The 21633-nt window shown below is 41.3% G+C and overlaps 1 long non-coding RNA gene across 1 annotated transcript; it reads left to right on the top strand.

The window, feature by feature from the left end:
- The first annotated feature begins 15914 nt into the window (after nucleotides 1-15914).
- LOC126073661 (uncharacterized) lies at nucleotides 15915-17643 on the top strand. Its single transcript, XR_007516825.1, has 3 exons — nucleotides 15915-16243; nucleotides 16842-16900; nucleotides 17441-17643. It is a non-coding gene; the product is annotated as an uncharacterized LOC126073661 (long non-coding RNA).
- Nucleotides 17644-21633: the final 3990 nt, after the last annotated feature.

Below are 21633 nucleotides of genomic sequence, written 5' to 3'. Positions count from 1 at the left end.
CACAGTAATTACATAAGAAAGTATCTTTTCTCTAGGAATTACATGTAGTTATTTAAGGCCAAAACTTCCATCTGATTCTCAAATGCTTCAGAAAAAAATGTATGTATATATGCACATTATTTCTCTGAAATTATATCAAAGTTTAAAACTATTCAAAAAAATAGCTTAGAGAGCCCAAAAATAAATTTTATTATTCTACATTTGTCTGTATGACAAATTTTATTTTCTAACACAGTTGCTTAGCATAGGGGGCCAAATATTATGATAGCCATAAAAAATTAAGCTAGATGATTTGGGAAACATCTATGATAAAAATTTAATGGACATTAAATCTGACAAAAATATTGTAATCATATTTATGCAGCACTTTACCTTCTATTTAACTTTACTCCATATTGATGTTTCTTATTTTTAAACTATATCTTATACAATTTCATGCATTTCAAATGACTGCAGATGTCTGGAAGATTTATTTATCCATGTATTTATTAACTTTTTTTACTTATGTGTTCACATTGACTCCATAATTCAATTTATAATAAGAACCATACATGTATTCTAAGGTTCTCTGCTATTCTCAAATTTGATTTATTAAGTACCTATGCATTTTTTAAAATAATTATATATTCATTTGTTCATCAGCACAAAGTTCATGCTAGTAAGTATTGAGTTTTATCAAAAATTACTCATATACCTCCTCTCTCAGTGAGGTACATACAAGTAAAATGAACTGATCTTAACTAGTAATTTGAAAATAGTAGACATATACTGTGAAAAAGACTAAAATGCTATGGACATAGGATGCAGGCATGCATAGTCACTTTCTAGACTGAACACAATGAGCAAAATACCTACATGAATTACCAAAGAAACCAGCTATTAATATGATTGAATTATCTGTCTCAAAACAAAGTTTATGTTGCTCTTCTTATTAGCTGCTGTCGAGTTAGCCCCAAATCATGGCGACCTCGTGCACAGTGGTTCAGTTGGAGATACACATTATTTAGTGGAAGAGCTGTTTTGATTTCCTTGGCACTTCTGGCTAAACAAAACCACTTATTTGAGAAATAATAAAATTGAAAAACTGTTTTTATTTAAATAGTTAATATAATTTTTGAACTATTGATTTTTACACTTTGAATCTCAGCAATCCAATTTTATAATTGGAATCCAGAGTTTAAGTGTAGGATCAAATTTTTCCCCTAAGTAAATTTCTTCCCTTAACTCTTCTCAGGTGACAGATAATTAGACTTTTCAATAATATCAAAAGAGGTGCTTACTATTTATCGTAAAAAGAAAAAAAAAGTAGAAACACATTCATTTTTATCATATACTACATGCTGAAATGGTTGAATGTGGACCAATTATTTTTGGTACAGTGACTGTATTCCTTTCACCTTCTTTTGATGCTTCTGAGTCATTCAATATTTTGCCCATAGAATCCTTCAATATTGCAACTTGAGGTTTGAATCATTTCAGGTCTTTCGGCTTGAGAAATACTGGGTGTGTTCTTCTGCTTTGGTTTTCTAACTCCAAGATCTTTGCACATTTCAGTATAACACTTGACTTTGTCTTCTCACCACCCTTTGAAAGTTTCTGTTCAGCTCTTTTACTTCATCTTATTTTCTGTTTGTTTTAGCTACTCTGCTTTCAAGGGCAAGTTTCAGAGTCTCTTCTGACATCCATTTTTTTTTTTTTCTTTCTTTCCTGTCTTTAATGATCTTTTCTTTTCTTCTTGTGTGATGCCCTTGATGACATCCCACAACTCGTCTGGTAAGTTAGCATGGTAAATGTATGTAATATACCTATCTAATTTACACGAGATAACAGCAACTCCACTCCTGTATCTTTTCAAAATATTGAGTATCTTGTCTGATAGAGGCTAATTAATAACACAGATTATTGTGATTAAGGTTTTCTATTAAAGCTGAAGTTATATTAAGGTCACTATGAGTTGGAATCAACTCATTGGCAACAGGTTTGTTTTGTTTTGTTTTATTTTCCTTTGGTGTGTGCTTATATATATACATATATATGTGTATGTGTGTATTCACCCCCAAAATAATTTTGGTTTTCATTTTATTTTGAGTGTACAGATTACTCTGAAAATTTGATAAAAACTGTGATATGATCTCTTACCCCTGAAATGTAGACACATTTACATATATATATTCTTTTTACATAAATTCAAATACTATCCTAATCCCTGAGGACTATCTATGGATACCAGCTTGAGAAACCATCATCTCTAGCATGTTTATGTGGTATTAAAAATACACACTGCTGACTAAAACAATCTAAAGCAGATATTTCCCTGCAAAATATGAAAACATCTCTTAGAATAAATGGCATACTCTTGATTATTATAACCTTGTATTTAAGAAAAGCAATTATAAAAAATAAGTGCTTTTTTCTCAGAGGTGGGACTATTTTACGCACAAATCTGCAAGGCTCAGCTATTCAGATATTAATTCCCACAGTAGAAAAAAAATCATTTATTAAAAAACCACTAATACATTACTGCAGATGATGAAAGATCAAAGAAGAAAAATAGATTAAGGAAATCAAATGGAATTTGACTGTGAACAATTAGAAATCCCAAGTGTTTCTATTGAAATATACATATTTGATCTGTTATAATAATGGCAGTGAATTATTCATTCAAATTTTAATTCCATAGAGGTTGTTCTGCTTTGTAAAGTCTTCCGTTTAATGGCATGTGTCTGTCCTAATCTGTATAATGCTTCTTATCATGAAAGTTCACTGAATGCAATTTTTGGTAAAATATTCAAAAATAAATTTATTTAAATAAAATACAAATAGTACTGAAATAATGGGAATATAATCATCATAAATAGAGTGATCTAATTTTAGTAGCAGAAAATTTTTATATAATTTAGAAGTCATTTTAAAATCCCACAAAGGAAGAACTTAAAGAATATAAACATTTTTTTGTCAATATCTAATCTACTATTATGCCACTGGAAAAAGAAATTAAAATGTAAACAATTGACCTAATTTTTTTTTTTTTGCCTTATCATTACCATTTTAACTTTTTTTTTAAAGGCATTCAGATTGAGTTATTTTATATGTCAGTCTTACAAAGTCCATATCCATTGATTATATTTTCCCTGTCCTTTTAAGCAGACTTTAGAAAAAAATATATATTTATCATATAAGTGATCCTGTAGGCATAGTTTTCTTTAATTCTTTGAACATATTTATAATTGATGTTTTGAGCCTTTTCCTGATAAGCCAATATCTGGGTCCACTCAATGTGTTTCCATTCACTGAGTGTGGATTACATGACCTTTTATTTTTTACTTTTTCCCAATAATTTACTTGAACTTAAAGTTTGGACTGTCTTTTTCCCGTTTATGCATAGAAACCGATGTCTCTGCTTGATACTTTTATTCTTCTTTTTTTTTTTTTTTTACTTTTTAGCTTAATCTTCAAATTGACCTAAAGTATTGTGTCAGGGCTATAGAAATCAACCAGAATTAGACAGTAAGTTTAGAAGCATAGAAAACTAAAAGACTTTCATCAAAGAACATCACCGATCTGAGATCTCCTTGCCTGAGGCTGCTCCCATTTCCCCATATATGGCACCACTATGGTTTTTATAATGGTGTGGGTGGCAACCCAAATACACAGCTTTTTCCCAAGAAGGGGTAAAATGTATTTGGGATCAGGGGCAAAAATCCACAGTTTTGTCATTTAATAGCAATGAACTCCATACGAAAAAGAATGTGTAAAAATTATATCATTTGTAGACTGCGGTCACGGTCCTAGTAGGTGGCAGTGCAGACGGACAAATAATTTAATGAAGAGATCCTGAAAATGCTTCATAGACAGGCTCCATGCATACCTGGTTACTGAGTAACTACACACATGTCCAAGGGAGACCCAACAGAGCCTGGTGGAAAGCAAAACCACAGAAGTCTTGACAAATGGCTGGAATTTGAATATGCTTCCTACCTACCCAGGGATCAATTAGCAAAGAACGGAAGCGCTGCAAGTTTGAGGCGTTTGAGTTCTCCCTCTGCCCAAATTGTCAGCTGATCACTAAATAATACGTGCTTCTCAACTTTCTGTCTACTTCTGGTTGATTGGTTGATTTCTACAGCCCTAAAATGATACTTTTGGTCAATTTGATTCAGTTTTTTTTTTTTTTTTTCAGTGAAGATTCACTAACCTCCTCACTTTGGGATTTTCAATAGACATGCTACCTGCTACACCTCTATGCCATTTATACCACAATGTGAAGCCCAGGAACCATGAAGACAAGGGAAAGTGACCCAAGGCATGATGGCAAATTAGACCACTGGCTTGTGTAAATCTTTGGTCTAAACTGATGATTCTTGAGACTACCAGGTGAAGCCCATGCTATAGGTGCACAGGCACAAACCCTAATAATCTTTAATTATGCTCAGGTTACTGGAAGGCATCATAATGAATATCTCTTCGAGAAGAGTTTACAGTCATCTCTTCCTACAAAAATAATTTATTGTGGCCATTGTGGAAGAAGCACCCACTCTTCAGTCAAGATGAGGCTATTAACTCATTTTCTCTTGATTTCTAAGTCTTTGGAAAAGTTATGTCACCCCTGTGCAAATGAGGGGGCCAAGCACAGGAGGCATGCTCATCACAACTTGTCAAACTCTCACAGTTCCTTCCACCTCCACCGTGTCTTGTCATAATCACTGCCAGTGTTGCTGAAGCTGAGGTCCAGTCTCCTCAATTTCTCTCAGTAATAATGTTATTTCACATACACCCCACACATAGTGGTGACAGCAAAGGATCCAAAAATAGATAAAAAATGTAAAAATTTAGTATTTTGCTTATCACAAATTTTTGCATTAATTTTTATTTTTAAAAATACTGTGTTAAAAAATCATTTATCTTGATGATTGCATTTCTTATCTACCCTTAAATTTTGTATCTTCAACAAATGCCTTGCTCGCTTCACCCTAGTCAAGAGCCTTTGATAAGAGCAAAGAATCCACTTTGTATTGTGGTGTTGGCAAATAATATTGCTCATACCATGGAACGATAGAAGAATAAATAAATCTGTCTTGGAGAAAGTAGAGTCAGACTGTTCATTAGAAGTGACTATAGTGAGACTTTGTCTTGCTTACTTTGGACATGTTATCAGGAGGGACCAATTCCTGGAGAAGGACATCATGATTGGCAAAGTAGAAGGTCAATGAAAAAGATGAAGACTCTCAGTAAGAAGAATTGACTCAATGGCTGCAACAATGGGCTCAAATATACCTACTGCTTTGAGGATGGTACAGGATCAGGCAAGATTTTGTTCTTTTATACATATATAAGGTTTCCCTCTGTTGCTATGAGTCGGAGCCAACTTGACAGCAAAACAATTTGATGACATTTTACCATGCCCCGTTTTACTAATCTGATGAATGATATTTTATTTATATTGATATGACATCTTTTTTTGTTTTTCATTTCTTGCCTCTTTTAAATTTCAAGATGCAAAAGACAAATTTCATGAACAATTCCAACAGTAAATGCACAATAACTTTCATAAAGAAAATTTCAAACTTTGTATATCTTTTATACAAAATTTCATCTTCGAAAATTTATTTTGATGACTATCATCTCTTAACGTTTCTTCTGCTATTCTTTTTGCACTTGTGTATGTTTCTTTTGTACTTTTAGCCTCTTTTTAGCAGTATTTACAGAAGGAATAGCACTAAATTTTTTCTGCTCAATCAGCCATATCTAAATGAAAGTCCTCGGAAGTCAATCCAGTGGACATTTTGTTAATGTTGTTGTTAGGTGCCATCGAGTTGGTTCCAACCCATAGGGACCCCTTAGTACAACAGAACTAAACACTGCCCAGTCCTGTACCACTTTGTTAATAGACTTATAATTTTCTTGTTTATTCTTTTACTCATTCATTTATTCATTCATTGATATAAGAAATAATGGAAAGTCATATTTTAGGAGCATAGATTTTCACAGTCCCTGTATATAGCTTATAATGTCAGTACGGTATTACCTTATTTGGTGGAAAGATTTTAAATTCTCAACCATGACCTGTTGGTAAGAGAAGACAAGTTTTTTTTCTATTGTAAAGGCTATAGTAATGTCAGTAGTTGTGGTGGGGGTATTGGGTTCAAAGAGTGGGATTATTAGTCACTCTCTGGAAAAGTCATGAATAAAAACTCCAAGAGGACAATATCAATTCAAAATATGGAGAAGAAGATTAAAAATACAAGTGTTATTGTTGTTGACAGGCACTGTCAATTTTGCTCCAACTCCTAGCGACCTTGTATATAACAGAACAAAATGTTGCTGAGTCCTGTGTCATCCTCAAAGCTGTTGCTATGTTTGAGTTCATTGCTGCAGCCATGGTGTCAATCCATCTCATTCAGGGTCTTCCTCTTTTTCACAGACCTGCTACTTTACCAAGCATGATGTCCTTTTTCAGGGATTGGCCAGACATCAGAAATAGGCCAGACAATGTTTTACAATTCTCACTTCTAAGGAGAATGTGGGTAGGAAATAAAAAGAAAGAGAAAAAGAGAGAGAGAAAAACAGGGAGCCAGAGCAAGGGCGAGAGTGAGAAACAGAAAAGAGAAAAAAAGTGAGAGAAAGAGAGAGGTAGAGGAAGGGAGGAAAGGAGAAAGGGAGTGTCTTAGTCATCTAGTGCTGCTATAACAGAAATACCACAAGTGAATGGTTTTAACAAAGAGAAATGTATTCTCTGACAGTCTAGTAGGCTGTAAGTTCAAATTCAGGGTGTCAGCTCCAGGGGAAACAAAATCAACAACAATAAATATAAGAAAAGGACAATATATAAAGATAAACTACACAGCACATAAAATTAAGTGGGAAAAAGAAACTGTCAACAACACACACACAAAAGACATCAAAATGATAGCACTAAATTCATAGCTATCGATAATTATGCTGAATGTAAATGGACTAAATGCCCCAATAAAGACAGAGAGGGGCAGAATGGATTAAAAAACAGGATCTGTCTATATGCTGCTTACAAGAGACATGCCTTAGACTTAAAAGACACAAAAAAACTAAAACTCAAAGTATGGAAAAAAATATATCAAGCAAACAACAATCAAAACAGAGCAGAAGTGGCAATATTAATTTCTGACAAAATAGAATTTAAAGTTAAATCCATCATAAAGGATAAGGAAGGACACTGTATAATGATTAAAGGAACAATACACCAAGAAGATATAACCATATTAAATATTCATGCACCCAGTGACAGGGCTGGAAGATACATAAAACAAACTCTATCAGCATTGAAAAGTGAGATAGCTCCACAGTAATATTAGGAGACTTCAACACGCCACTTTCAGTGAAGGACAGGACTTCCAGAAAAAAGCTCAATAAAGATACAGAAGATCTAAATGCCACAATAAACCAACTTGAACTCATAGACATATACAGAACACTCCACCTAAGAGCAACTGAGCATACTTTCTTTTCTAGTGCACATGGAACATTCTCAAGAATAGACCAAATATTAGGTCATAAAGCAAGCCTTAGCAGAATCCAAAACACTGAAATATTACAAAGCATCTTCTCTGACCATAAGGCCATAAAAGTAGAAATCAATAACAGAAAAAGCAGGGAAAAGAAATCAAACACTTGGAAACTGAACAATACCCTGCTCAAAAACACTAGATTAGAGAATACATTAAGAATGGAATAAAGAAATTCATAGAATCCAATGAGAACGAAAACACTTCCTATCAGAACCTTTGGGACACAGAGAAAGCAGTGCTCAGAAGTCAGTTTATGTCAATAAATGCACACATCCAAAAAGAAGAAAGGGCCGAAATCAAAGAATTATCCCTACAATTTGAACAAATAGAGAGCAACAAACGAAACCCTCAGGGAACAAAAGAAAACAAATAAGAATTAGAGCAGAACTAAATTAAATAGAAAACAGAAAAGCAATTGAAAGAATTAACAAGACCAAAAGCTGGTTCTGTGAAAAAAATCAACAAAATTGGTAAACCATTGCCCAAACTGACAAAAGAAAAACAGGAGAGGAAGCAAATAACCCAAATAAGAAATGAGATGGGAGGCGGGGCCAAGATGGCGGACTAGGTGGATGCTACCGCGGATCCCTCTTGCAACAAAGACTCGGAAAAACAAGTGAATCGATCACATACATAACAATCTACGAACTCTGAACAACAAACACAGATTTAGAGACGGAGAATGAACAAATACGGGGAGACAGCGATTGTTTTCAGAGCCAGGAGCCAGCGCACCAGGCAGGTGACCTTTGGAGCCCGATTTGGGGCAGAGCCCAGGGAGGCAGATGGCACAGACAAGGGGCCCAGCCCTAGCCCCCGAACTCATCCCGGGAGCGAGCCCAGCCGGTTGGCACGGGCGGCGTGGCGGCGCAGCCAGTGGGAGAAGTCCCCGGGAGGCAGTGACTGGTCTTGGCGCGGGGAGAGCAGCGTCCCAGCCGGGGAGCCGTCCCGCCGGGAGTTTGGCGGGAGGCGGGTGGGGCGCGAGCGCGGGGACCAGCTACTTTTCCCTAAATTGACCCCGGGGGGGGCCCACTCGTTGGTGCAGGAGGCGCCCACCCAGTTCGCTCGAGCGGCGCGGCGTGCCGGAGGGAGAAGTCCCCGGGAGGAAGTGACCAGTCTTGGAGCGGGGAGAGCAGCGTCCCAGCCGGGGAGCCGTCCTGCCGGGATTTTGGCAGCGCAGGCGGGGCGTGAGCACGGGGACCACCTACATTTCCCTGAATTGACCCCGGGGGGGTCCAGTCGTTCGTGCGGGAGGCGCCCACCCAGTTCGCGCGAGTGGCGTGTGGCGCGCCAGAGGGAGAAGTCCCCGGGAGGAAGCGACTGGTCTTGGAGCAGGGAGAGCAGCGTCCCAGCTGGGGAGCCGGAGGCAAGGAGGAAGTAAAGCTATCACTATTTGCAGATGACATGATCGTATACATGGAAAACCCTAAGGAATCCTCCAGAAAACTACTGAAACTAATAGAAGAGTTTGGAAGAGTCTCAGGATATAAAATAAACATACAAAAATCACTTGGATTCCTCTACATCAACAAAAAGAACACCGAAGAGGAAATAGCCAAATCAATACCATTCACAGTAGCCCCCAAGGAGATAAAATACTTAGGAATAAATCTTACCAAGGATGTAAAAGACCTATACAAAGAAAACTACAAAGCTCTGCTACAAGAAATTCAAAAGGACATACTTAAGTGGAAAAACATACCTTGCTCATGGATAGGAAGACTTAACATAGTAAAAATGTCTATTCTACCAAAAGCCATCCATTCATATAATGCACTTCAGATCCAAATTCCAATGTCATATTTTAAGGGGATAGAGATACAAATCACCAATTTCATATGGAAGGGAAAGAACCCCCAGATAAGCAAAACATTACTGAAAAAGAAGAAGAAAGTGGGAGGCCTCACTCTACCTGATTTCAGAACCTATTATACAGCCACAGTAGTCAAAACAACCTGGTACTGGTACAACAACAGGCACATAGACCAATGGAACAGAATTGAGAACCCAGATATAAATCCATCCACGTATGAGCAGCTGATATTCGACAAAGGACCAGTGTCAGTCAATTGGGGAAATGATAGTCTTTTTAACAAATGGTGCTGGCATAACTGGATATCCATTTGCAAAAGAATGAAACAGGACCCATACCTCACACCATGCACAAAAACTAACTCCAAGTGAATCAAAGACCTAAACATAAAGACTAAAACGATAAAGATCATGGAAGAAAAAATTGGGACAACCCTAGGAGCCCTAATACAGGGCATAAACAGAATACAAAACATTACCAAAAATGATGAAGAGAAACCCAATAACCGGGAGCTCCTAAAAATCAAACACCTATGCTCATCTAAAGACTTCACCAAAAGAGTAAAAAGACCACCTACAGACTGGGAAAGAATTTTCAGCTATGACATCTCCGACCAGCGCCTGATCTCTAAAATCTACATGATTCTGTCAAAACTCAACCACAAAAAGACAAACAACCCAATCAAGAAGTGGGCAAAGGATATGAACACACATTTCACTAAAGAAGATATTCAGGCAGCCAACAGTTACATGAGAAAATGCTCCTGATCATTAGCCATTAGAGAAATGCAAATTAAAACTACGATGAGATTCCATATCACACCAACTAGACTGGCATTAATCCAAAAAACACAAAATAATAAATGTTGGAGAGGCTGCGGAGAGATTGGAACTCTCATACACTGCTGGTGGGATTGTAAAACGGTACAACCACTTTGGAAATCCATCTGGCGTTATCTTAAACAGTTAGAAATAGAACTACCATACAACCCAGAAATCCCACTCCTCGGAATATACCCTAGAGATACAAGAGCCTTCACACAAACAGATATATGCACACCCATGTTTATTGCAGCTCTGTTTACAATAGCAAAAAGCTGGAAGCAACCAAGATGTCCGTCAACGGATGAATGGGTAAATAAATTGTGGTATATCCACACAATGGAATACTACGCATCGATAAAGAACAGTGACGAATCTCTGAAACATTTCATAACATGGAGGAATCTGGAAGGCATTATGCTAAGCGAATTGAGTCAGAGGCAAAAGGACAAATATTGTATAAGACCACTATTATAAGATCTTGAGAAATAGAAAAAACTGAGAAGAACACATACTTTTGTGGTTACAAAGGTGGGAGGGAGGGAGGGAGGGAGAGGGTTTTTTATCGATCAATCAGTAGATAAGAACTGCTTTGGGTGAAGGGAAGGACAACACTCAATACAAGGAAGGTCAGCCTAATTGGACTGGACTAAAAGCAAAGAGGTTTCCGGGATAAAATGAATGCTTCAAAAGTCAGCGGAGCAGGGGCTGGGGTCTGGGGAACATGGTTTGAGGGGACTTCTAAGTCAATGGGCAAAATAATTCTATTATGAAAACATTCTGCATCCCACTTTGAAGTGTGGCGCCTGGGGTCTTAAATGCTAACAAGCGGCCATCTAAGATACATCAATTGGTCTCAACCCACCTGGAGCAAAGGCAAAGGAAAAACACCAAGGTCACAAGACAACTAAGAACCCAAGAGACAGAAAGGGCCACATGAACCAGAGACCTACATTATCCTGAGACCAGAAGAACTAGTTGGTGCCCGGCCACAATCGATGTCTGCCCTGTCAGGGAGCACAACAGACAACTCCTGAGGGAGCAGGAGACCAATGGGATACAGACCCCAAATTCTCATAAAAAGACCAAACTTAATGGTATGACTGCGACTAGAGGAATCCCGGAGGCAATGCTCCCCAGACCTTCTGATGGCACAGGACAGGAACCATCCCCGAAGACAACTCATCAGACATGATAAGGACTGGTCAGTGGGGGGGAGAGAGATGCTGATGAAGAGTGAGCTAATTAAATCAGGTGGACACTGGAGAGTGTGTTGGCAACTCTTGACTGGAGGGGGGATGGGAAGATAGAGAGAGAGGGAAGATGGCAAAATTGGCACGAAACGAGAGACTGAAAGGGCTGACTCAATAGGGGGAGCAAGTGGGAGAAGGGAGTAAGATGTATGTAAACTTACATGTGACAGACTGATTGGAATGGTAAATGTTCACGTGAAGCTTAATAAAAATTATTTAAAAAAAAAAAAGAAATGAGATGGGTGAGTACAACAGACCCAACTGCAATTAAAAGAATCATATCAGATTACCATGAAAAATTGTACTCTTACAAATTTGAAAACCTAGAAGAAATTATTTCCTACCTAAACTACCTACCTACCTAAACTAACACAAACAGAGGTAGAACAACTAAATAGACCCATACCAAAAAAGAGATTAAAGGTAATCAAAAAACTCCCAAGAAGAAAAAGCCCCAGCTGCTATGGCTTCACTGCAGAGTTCTACCAAACTTTCAGAGAAGAGTATTTCAGAGCATAGAAAAGGGTGGAATACTCCCAGACTCGTTCTATGAAGCCAACATATCCCTGAGGCCAAAACCAGGTAAAGACACCACAAAAAAAGCAATTACAGACCTATATCCCTCGTGAACTTAGATGCAAAAATCCTCAACAAAATTCTAGCCGATAGAATTCAACAACATATCAAAAAAATAATTCACGACGACCAAGTGGTTTCATACCAGCTATGCAGGGATATTTCAACATTAGAAAAACAATCAATGCAATCCATCACATAAATAAAACAAAAGACAAGAATCACATGATTTTATCAATTGATGCAGAAAAGGCATTTGATAAAGTTCAAACCCATTCATGATAAAAACTCTCAGCAAAATAGGAACAGAGGAAAATTCCTCAACATAATAAAGGGCATTTATACAAAGCCAACAGCCAATATCCTCCTTAATGGAGAGAGCCTGAAAGCATTCCCCTTGAGAACCAGAACCAGACAAGGATGTCCTTTATCACCGCTCTTATTCAACACTGTGCTGGAGGTCCTAGCCAGAGCAATTAGGCTAGACAAAGAAAGAAAGGGCATCCAAATTGGCAAGGAAGAAGTAAAATTATCTCTGTTTGCAGATGACATGCTCTTATACACAGAAAACCCTAAGGAATTCTCAAGAAAACTACTGAAACTAATAGAAGAGTTCAGCAGAATATTGGGGATACAAGATAAACATACAAAAATCAGTTGGATTCCTCTACACCAGCAAAAAGAACATCGAAGAGAAAACCTCCAAATCAATACCATTTACAGTAGCCCCCCAAAAGATAAAATACTTAGGAATAAGTCTTACCAGAGATGTAAAAGTCTTACAAAAAGAAAACTACAATACACTTCTGCAAGAAACCAAAAGAGACCTACATAAGTAGAAAAACATACCTTGCTCATGGATAGAAAGACTTAACAGTATAAAAATGTCTGTTCTACCAAAAGCGATCTATACATTTAATGCGATTCCAATCCAAATTCCAACGACATCGTTTAATGAGATGGAGAAATAAATCACCAACCTCATATGGAAGGGAAAGAGGCCCTGGATAAGTAAAGCGTTACTGAAAAAGAAGAACAAAGTGGGAGGCCTCACTGTGCCTGATTTTAAAACCTATTATACCGCCATAGATAGTCAAAATAGCCTGGTACTGATATGACAACAGACACACAGACCACTAGAACAGAATTGAAAATCCAGACAGAAATCCATCCATATATGGGGAACTGATACTTGGCAAAGGCCCCAAAACAGTTAAATGGGAAAAAGACAGTCTTTTTAACAAATGGTGCTGGCATAACTGGATATCCATCTGTAAAAAAATGGACAAGACCCATACCTCACAACATGCACAAAAAAGAGCTCAAAATGGATCAAAGACCTAAATATAAAATCTAAAACAATAAAGATCATGGAAGAAAAAATACGGACAATGTTAGGAGCCCTAATGCATGGCATAAACTGTATACAAAATATTACTAACAATTCAGAAGAAAAACTAGATAATTGGGAGCTCCTAAAAATCAAACACCTATGCTCATCAAAAGACTTCACCAAAAGAGTAAAAAGACTACCTACAGACTGGGAAAAAGTTTTTAGCTATGACATTTCCGATCAGCGCCTGATCTCTAAAATCTACATGATACTGCAAAAACTCAACTACAAAAGACAAATAACCAATTAAAAAATGGCCAAAAGATATGAACAGACACTTCACTAAAGAAGACATTCAGGTAGCTAACAGATACATGAGGAAATGCTCATGATCATTAGCCATTAGAGAAATGCAAATCAAAACTACTCCGAAATTTCATCTCACTCCAACAAGGCTGGTATTAATCCAAAATAATAATTGTTGGAGAGGTTGTAGAGAGATTGGAACACTTATTACACTGCTGGTGGGAATGTCAAATGGTACAACCATTTTGGAAATCTATTTGGTGCTTCCTTAAAAAGCTAGAAGTAGAACTACCCTAGGATCCAGCAATCCCACTCCTTGGAATATATCCTAGAGAAATAAAAGCCTTTACACGAACAGATATATGCACACCCATGTTCATTACAGCACTGTGTACAATAGCAAAAAGTTGGTAGCAACCAAGGTGCCCATCCTCACATGAATGCATAAATAAATTATGGTATATTCACACAATGGAATACTACCCATCGATATGCAGCAGTGATGAATCTGTGAAACATTTCATAACGAGGAGGAATCTGGAAGGCATTACGGTGAGTGTAATTAGTCAGTTCAAAAGGACAAATATTGTATAAGACCATTATTATAAGAACTCAAAAATAATTTAAACAGAGAAGAAAATATTCTTTGATAGTTATGACAGGGTGTAGGGAGGGAGGGTGGGAGAGGGGTATTCACTAACTAGATAGTAGATAAGAACTACGTTAGGTGACAGGAAAGACAACACACAATACAGACGAGGTCAACACAACTGGACTAAAGCAAAAACAGAGAAGTTTCCTGAATAAACTGAATGCTTCCAAGCCCAGCATAGCAGGGGCGGGGGTTTGAGGATGATGGTTTCAGGGGACATCTAAGTCAACTGGCATAATAAAATCTATTAAGAAAACATTCCGCATCCCACCTTGGAGAGTGGTGTCTGGGGTCTTAAACGTTAGCAAGCGGCCATCTAAGATGCATCAATTGGTCTCAACTCACCTGGATCAAAAGAGAATGAAGAACACCAAGGACACAAGGTAATTGCGAGCCCAAGAGACAGAAACGGCCACATAAACCAGAGACTACATCAGCCTGAGACCAGAAGAACTAGATGGTGCCTGGCTACAACCAATGACTGCCCTGACAGGGAACACAACAGAGAACCCCTGAGGGAGCAGGAGAGCAGTGGAATGCAGACCCCAAATTTTCATGAAAAGACCGGACTTAATGGTCTGACTGAGACTAGAAGTACCCCATTGGTCATGGCTCCCAGACCTTCTGTTGGCCCAGGACAGGAACCATTCCCAAAGCCAACTCTTCAGAAATGGATTGGACTGGACAATGGGTTGGGGAGGGATTCTGGTGAGGAGTGAGCTTCTTGGATCAGGTGGACACTTGAGACTATGTTGGCATCTCCTGCCTGGAAGGGAGATGAGAGGGTGGAGGGGGTTAGAAGCTGGCTAAATGGACAGGAGAAGAGAGAGTGAAGGGAGGGATAGCTGTCTCATTAGGGGGAGAGCAAGGAGAGCAATTGGGAGTATGTAGCAAGGTGTATATAAGTTTTGGTGTGAGAGACTGATTTCATTTGTAAACTCACTTAAAACAGAACAAAAATTTTTTTTAAAAAAATTTTAAAAGATGTGATTTTAATAAAAAGGTCCTCAGCATATCATTTGTATTTCTTTACTTACTGCTTTATAATTAGTCTCAGGGGCTTACGACTTTCAACATTCTTTTTGTTACCGCACTTTTTACAAAGCATCTAGTTTAATGTAATGCACTTTATAGCTCTCAGAACTGCTGACTGGATAGTTAGAGGGACAAGGCTGCTGCAGCAAAAAGGGGGTTACAATACCGTGTGGCTTTACTGCTAGAGACGGTAGACCAACAGTCTCAGAAAAGAGGCGCTCTTGGGCACTCCGGGGGCGGGTGGCACACCGCGAAGGTAAGCGCCCCAGGACCAGGGACCCAGAGGCCTGGGTGGGCAGCAGAGCCTGGTGAGGGAAGTAGGGCCACGGTCAGGGCGGCTGAGAGAGTCATTTTCGCCCCCCAGGCAGATGCCAGCGGCAGGACCCACCGGAACCCCGCCCTTGCCTTGGCACAGGCAGGAGTTGTGAGTGGCCTCGGGTCCCTGGGGCGCCCCCCTCCTGGGCCACCTCCTCGGGACCCACACTGACCTTGCAGCGGGCGGCCCAGCTGACTCAGTCTCCCCGCCCCAGTGCCAGGCACTAGGGGGAGACGCCCATTGGCACCTGGGTCGATGGCTCCTGGGAGCCAGACGCCGAGTCCCAGCCGGGCCGCCGCCCTCCCGCGGTCCCTGGGCACCTCGCTCCCCAGCGCCGGTGGCCAGCTGGGCGGGGAGGCGCGGGCGCGCGCCACAGCCGCTGTCGGTGGGGGGCGAGGAGGGTGGGTGTGCTGCGGGCGCGCGCCCTGACGTCGCAGCCTCCACCGCCTCAGGCTGCCGCTAGGCCCGCGCCGTCCGTCTGCTCCCGGCGTTGGGCCCCAGTACGCAGGCCCGCCTAGCGGCCAAGGGCGGCGCGGGGCCCACGGTGTAGAGCCCGCCAGGCCCGGAGCCGCGCCCCGCACCGGGACATCCTTTATGGTAAACGGGAGCGGGGGAGGCGGGGACCTGGCGGGCACCCCAAAGGACGGCCCTCCGGGGACTCTGAGGTGTTTGTGTGGGAGCTGCCCCAAGGTGCCCCTGTGTAGGAGAACGATCCTAAGTGTCTGCTGCCTCTGGTCCGTGGAGGGAGTTCCTGAGGAGGTGTGGAGAGCCGCCCCCGTGGAGCACCCCTGTGTGAACCCAGCCTCCCCAGGGCTCTCTCTGTATTTGTCCCCTTGGGCGCCTCAGTGTAACTGCGGACCCCCAAGGGCGGTCTCTGGACTTGCCTGTATGGAAGAGGGCGCCCTGTTGTGAGGAAATTCAATCTGCTCAATGGATAGGCCCAGGTGTCCGGGTCCTGAAGCCTCAGGCCATCAGTCATGTGCGTGAACTTGGAAGCAGACCCTGTAGCTCCAGTCAGGCCTTCAGATGACTGCTGCCCTGGCAGATGGCTTGACTGCAACTTCATGAAAGTCAGATGCACCCTTCTAAAAAGCCACTCCCAAATTCCTGACCCACAGACTATTTGTTGTTTTAGACCACTAAGTTTGGGGGCAGTTTCTTAAGCAGCATTAGATAATTAATACACTCTCCTTAGGGACTGTGGCCTTCCTGGGGATTAAGCAGTGAGAGGAAAAACCAAGCCAGGTTTGTTAGGTGAGTATTAAGATCTTACAGACCCTAAGAATACGGTTTAATTCTCTCCCAATCACAAAAATTCTGCAAAGAGTTCCAGCACAGAAGTGAAGGATGTCAGCAAGTTGCTGTAAATGTTCTCAAAAACACTCTCTGAAAAGGAAATAACTGTGGAGAGAATAGCTCACCCCAGTTTCATTGGAAAATATTCATTTCAAAGCTGACCAATATCCTTACTGCCTGGATTTCTCAGCTTCTGATCTTCCACATATTCTCTGATCACGTTCTTATTCTTCTATTTTGTCACATATGTATATGACACCCTCACCACCCCCCAAACGTAAAGAAGAGGACCTCCCTAGGCCCATTTCTAGCACCCTTGATGTTTTTATTCCCATAAAAAATAGTGGCTCCTAAATGGATCGTATTTATGCAAAAAATTTCCTTTCTCTTCAGTTTCCGAATCTTTTATCTCCCAATCTCACATGTCTGTCTTCAAGCAGAGCTGCTTGCTTTCTGGTATCCCCATTTCACAGATTGATTTACTCTCATTTCTAATAGTAATACCATTATCCACTCCACACTTCGATCTCAATGGCCAAGTTCTGACAGAAATTGCTCACAAGCTTTGGACCAAGGAACCAAGACCATCAGTGTCCAGCTGGAGACATGATCGTCTTTCCCATTATAACTTCCTCCTTCATCCCCATGCCCCCTTCCCAGTAATCACCTCAGAGACCCACATATATTTACTAAGTGCTACCACCTTGCCAGGCACTATGCTAAATAAATAAATGTTTTATGCTCTTCAGTTCATGTATTGCCAGTTATTGAGCCATAAGGGGAAAATTATAGCTTTGCAGCATACTTATATGAGTTAACGTATATTATGGAGCCCCTGGGTAGCTCAAGAACCCTGGTGGCGCACTGGGTAAGTACTCGACTGCTAACAAAATGGTGGACGGTTCAGATCCAATAGCTGCTTCTCGGAAACCCTATGAGGTGGTTCTGCTGTGTTCTCTAGGGTCACTGTGAGTTGGAATCGACGGCAACGGGTTGGATGGCTCAAATGGTTAAACCCTCAGATACTAACTGAAAGGTTGGTGGTTCAAATCCACCTAGAGGCACCTCGGAAGAAAGATCTGGCAATGTCCTCCTGCAAGGTCACACTCTTTGAAAACCCTATGGAGTACAGTTCTACTCTGAAACACATAGGGTCACCATAAGTGGGAATCCACTTGATGGCAGCTGGTTTGGTTTTTTGGTTTTATGCCTTTTCAAAGGTGACACTGAAACTCAGTTACTCTTTTTCCCTCTTCTGGCAGCCACATTCTTAGCCCCCCTGCCATTACTCTACCAAATTACCTTTGTCCATAACCTTTGGGTAAACTGGCCAGGCTCCCAGCTTCATTTGATCTGAATCACCCAGAGCTGCACTGTGCACTCAGAATGTGTGTGTCTGTGTGCTAAATTTTTTAGAGGTTCCAGTTATGCTGATTTTCCAAAGCCCCTTGGTCATCTGTGTTAGATTAAGTTGCTGTTCCTGAGGCATATGCTTCTAGAAGCCAGTTCTCTGCTACCTTGCAAACTTTTACCCTTATGTACAAGTGCTGCTTGTGCTACATTCTTCCAGATCAAATCCAGGACAGACAGAGGAGATGCATTTTCAAGTTTTTGGTTAGTGCCTGTCTTAGGTATCTAGTGCTGCTGTAAGAGAAATATCACAAGTGGATGGCTTTAACAAAGAGAAATTTACTCTCTCACAGTTTAGGAGGCTAGAAGTGCAAATTCTGGGTGACAGCTCCAGGGGAAGGCTTTCTGTCTGTGTCGGCTTTGGGGGAAGGTCCTTGTCATAAACCTTCCCCTGGCCTAGGAGCTTCTCAGTGCAGGGACCGCAGGCCCAATGAACGTGCTTCCCTCCTGCTCTTCTTGCTTGATGGTGATGAGGTCTCCCTCCTCTCTGCTTGCTCCTTTCTTTTATATCTCAAAGGAGGTTGACTCAAGATACAACCTAGTCCTGTAGATTGTGTCCCACCTCATTAACATCATGGAAGTTAGGATTTATAACACATACACAGGTAATTACATCAGATTACACAATGGAGGACAACCAGGCAATACTGGGAATCATGGCCTAGACATGTTCACACACGTTTTGGGGGGACACAATTCAATCCATAACAGTGCCTTTAGGTCAGCTGCTTTCCTGTGGGCCAGGACAGAGTGCCACAGGACATAGCGTAAATGCAGGCGATGTTGATCTGTTCTTATCGTTGTGGTTGTAGAAACTGGCTCAATCCCAAAATTTAGCAGCTCTTCCTATGGTCAGAGAAATCACCCATAGCTACTGTACAGGTTACCTGTTCTCATCCCTCCTAGCCTTGACTCACTGTTTAGGTTCCACCTTTGAGGAAGCAGAGTGGATATGATGAGCTAGTGACTGTGTAGTTTCTAGAAACAAGTTCTGAAGATTTGGTCTGATGAGCCCCTTTGGGGATACTGGCACTATGATCTCAAGTAAACCCTTTGTTTTCTCCAATCATCTTTGCCAAATTTATTCAACAAATCTTTATCGAACATTTGCTCCTTGTAATCCTGTGTGGATTGTTCCTCCCTCCTGAGGTCAAAGAAAATCTGGAGCTACCTGTTTTACCTGTCAAACCTATGGGTTTTTTTAAGTTTTTGTTCCTTTATTACTGCCTGGGAAAACCCTCCCACCTTCTTTTACAAGTTCACTGTCAGTTTTGTTGTTGTTGTTTTTAGCTGTTTCCAACATATGGCACTCTCACATCAATTATCAGATGAAGGCGCTCAAGGTTACTTTACATTTAAGATGACGGATGAAGGAGCCCCGGCCTTTTAGGAGGGCTGTAGACCCTCCACAGCTACTTATTTTTATAGAGAGCTAAAGGAGAAGGGTTCCCTAGACGCCTTCTCTTTCCCTATCTCCTGCTGCTTAAGAAAGTACCACAAACTTGGTGGCTTAAAACCACACGCATTTAATATGCCGTATTTTCTGTGGTGGAGAGTACAGGTGTGGCTTAGCTTAGTCCTTTGCTTATGGTCTCACAAGGCTGCAATCAAGGTGTTGACTGGGGTGCGTTCTCGTCTGAAGGCTTTACTGTGGAAGAATCCACTTCCAAGCTCACTGAGGCTTTTGGAAGAATTCATTTCTTACCTTCCTGAGGTACAGTTGTTCCAAAGTTTGCACTTGAAAGCACTGCTGGTTTAGAGTTGTCTCTGGGAATAGGTTTGGAGTAGGCGTTAGGGTTGACAGGTGTGGGATCATGGTTAACATTAAAACTTGGGCTAGAACTGCACATGTAGCCATGCCATGTGTCATGGTCTCCCTCCTGGGGAACCAAGACCTGCATCTTCATGGTGCCTTGAGAGTGCCCTTGGCGGGTGTGACTGTCTTTTTTGTTCTTCCCTTGTTGTTTCTATCTGCTGTGTTGAAGGGGCGGGGGGCCAGAGCCCTGCAGGGATGGAACCAGTAGTAAAGTTGGGGCCCTTGTGGAGATGGGTGCATAGGTGAAGGATGAGGGCAGTAGGTCTACTTCAAGCCCTTGACATTTTTTTAAGAGCACACAGCCAAGTTGTTGAGACCAGGGCTGTGCACGTGAATCCAAGGCTGTCCCTATTAAAGAATAAGCAGTGAAACAAAAATTACCAACCAGAGTTTGGAGGAGGGATAGTCGGGCCTGGTTCTGAGGTGGCCTCAGAGGATTTATAGAGGAAAGGGGCTTTGAAGGATGAATTTGGACTGCATTTGTGTTTGTGAGTCTACAAGATGGGCTGTATCTTTTTGTTATGTGTGCAGGTCAGCTTTGTATGTGCGTCTGTATTTGTGCCTGTGTCTGCTTGAGCATTTCTGACCCAGCGTGTTCCCGGGTCTATGTAGATGTGTATTTCTGGTCATGTCTGTTTGTACTGTGTAGTATTTCTGTGTGGCATCTTTGAATCTGTGTCTTTCTCTTTATGTACATGTGTAACTGGGTGTCTATGTGTCCATGCGTTATTCACTGTGCGTAGTGAGATCCTAATCTGACGTCTGTCTTTAATCATCCTTCCCACCCCCCAGTTTTCTGCAGCTGCCAGCAGTATTTACTGCAAAGATAGGTTTCCCTTCCCGTGGTCTGGATTCCCACACGTCAGGCTCTGTGCCCAGGGCCCTGACCCTGTGGCCTCTGGACAGACTTGACCTTGGAAGAAAAACACTCTGGAAAGCCCGCAGCATGCTCCTTGCCTGGCCATGGACCCAGAGAAGTTACAGTGGAGAAGAGGGACAAATCGGGGAAGGGAGGCCGTTGGCAGAACCCATCTCTCGTTCTGGAAATGAGTGTCTTTCTCTGTCTCCTTCTCAGGGCCCCTTCTTCCCCTGTACTCTCATGCAGACCACGTGTTCAGGGGCCTGACCTCACTGTCTCTGGAGATGGGAATGGACATCTCTTTGCAAGCCCAGCCAGGTGTGTTAGGGACTTGGTACTGTCTCCCAGTACCTTACCTGCCTGCATGGTGCCCTTTCTCCATGTCTCCGCTCCAGCTCAAGATTGTCCGTCCTCCTTTCTAACCCTACGGTGGACACAGGAAACTTCTTGTCCTTTCTTTAATGACAGCCCTGGCTAAGGCCATGGGCCCATGAGCACAAGTAGAGCATTAGGCCTTCAAGGCCAGTAACACAGCAGAGGCCCAGCGACCTGTCTCATGGTGCAGGAAATAGCATCTCAGTGGGGTTTTACCCTCTCACTCCTGTG

The sequence above is a fragment of the Elephas maximus genome, chromosome 3 (genome assembly GCF_024166365.1).
Source record: "Elephas maximus indicus isolate mEleMax1 chromosome 3, mEleMax1 primary haplotype, whole genome shotgun sequence".
Classification (NCBI taxonomy): domain Eukaryota; kingdom Metazoa; phylum Chordata; class Mammalia; order Proboscidea; family Elephantidae; genus Elephas; species Elephas maximus.
Note: the sequence above shows the minus strand (reverse complement) of the source record. Positions and strands in the feature narration are given on the sequence as shown.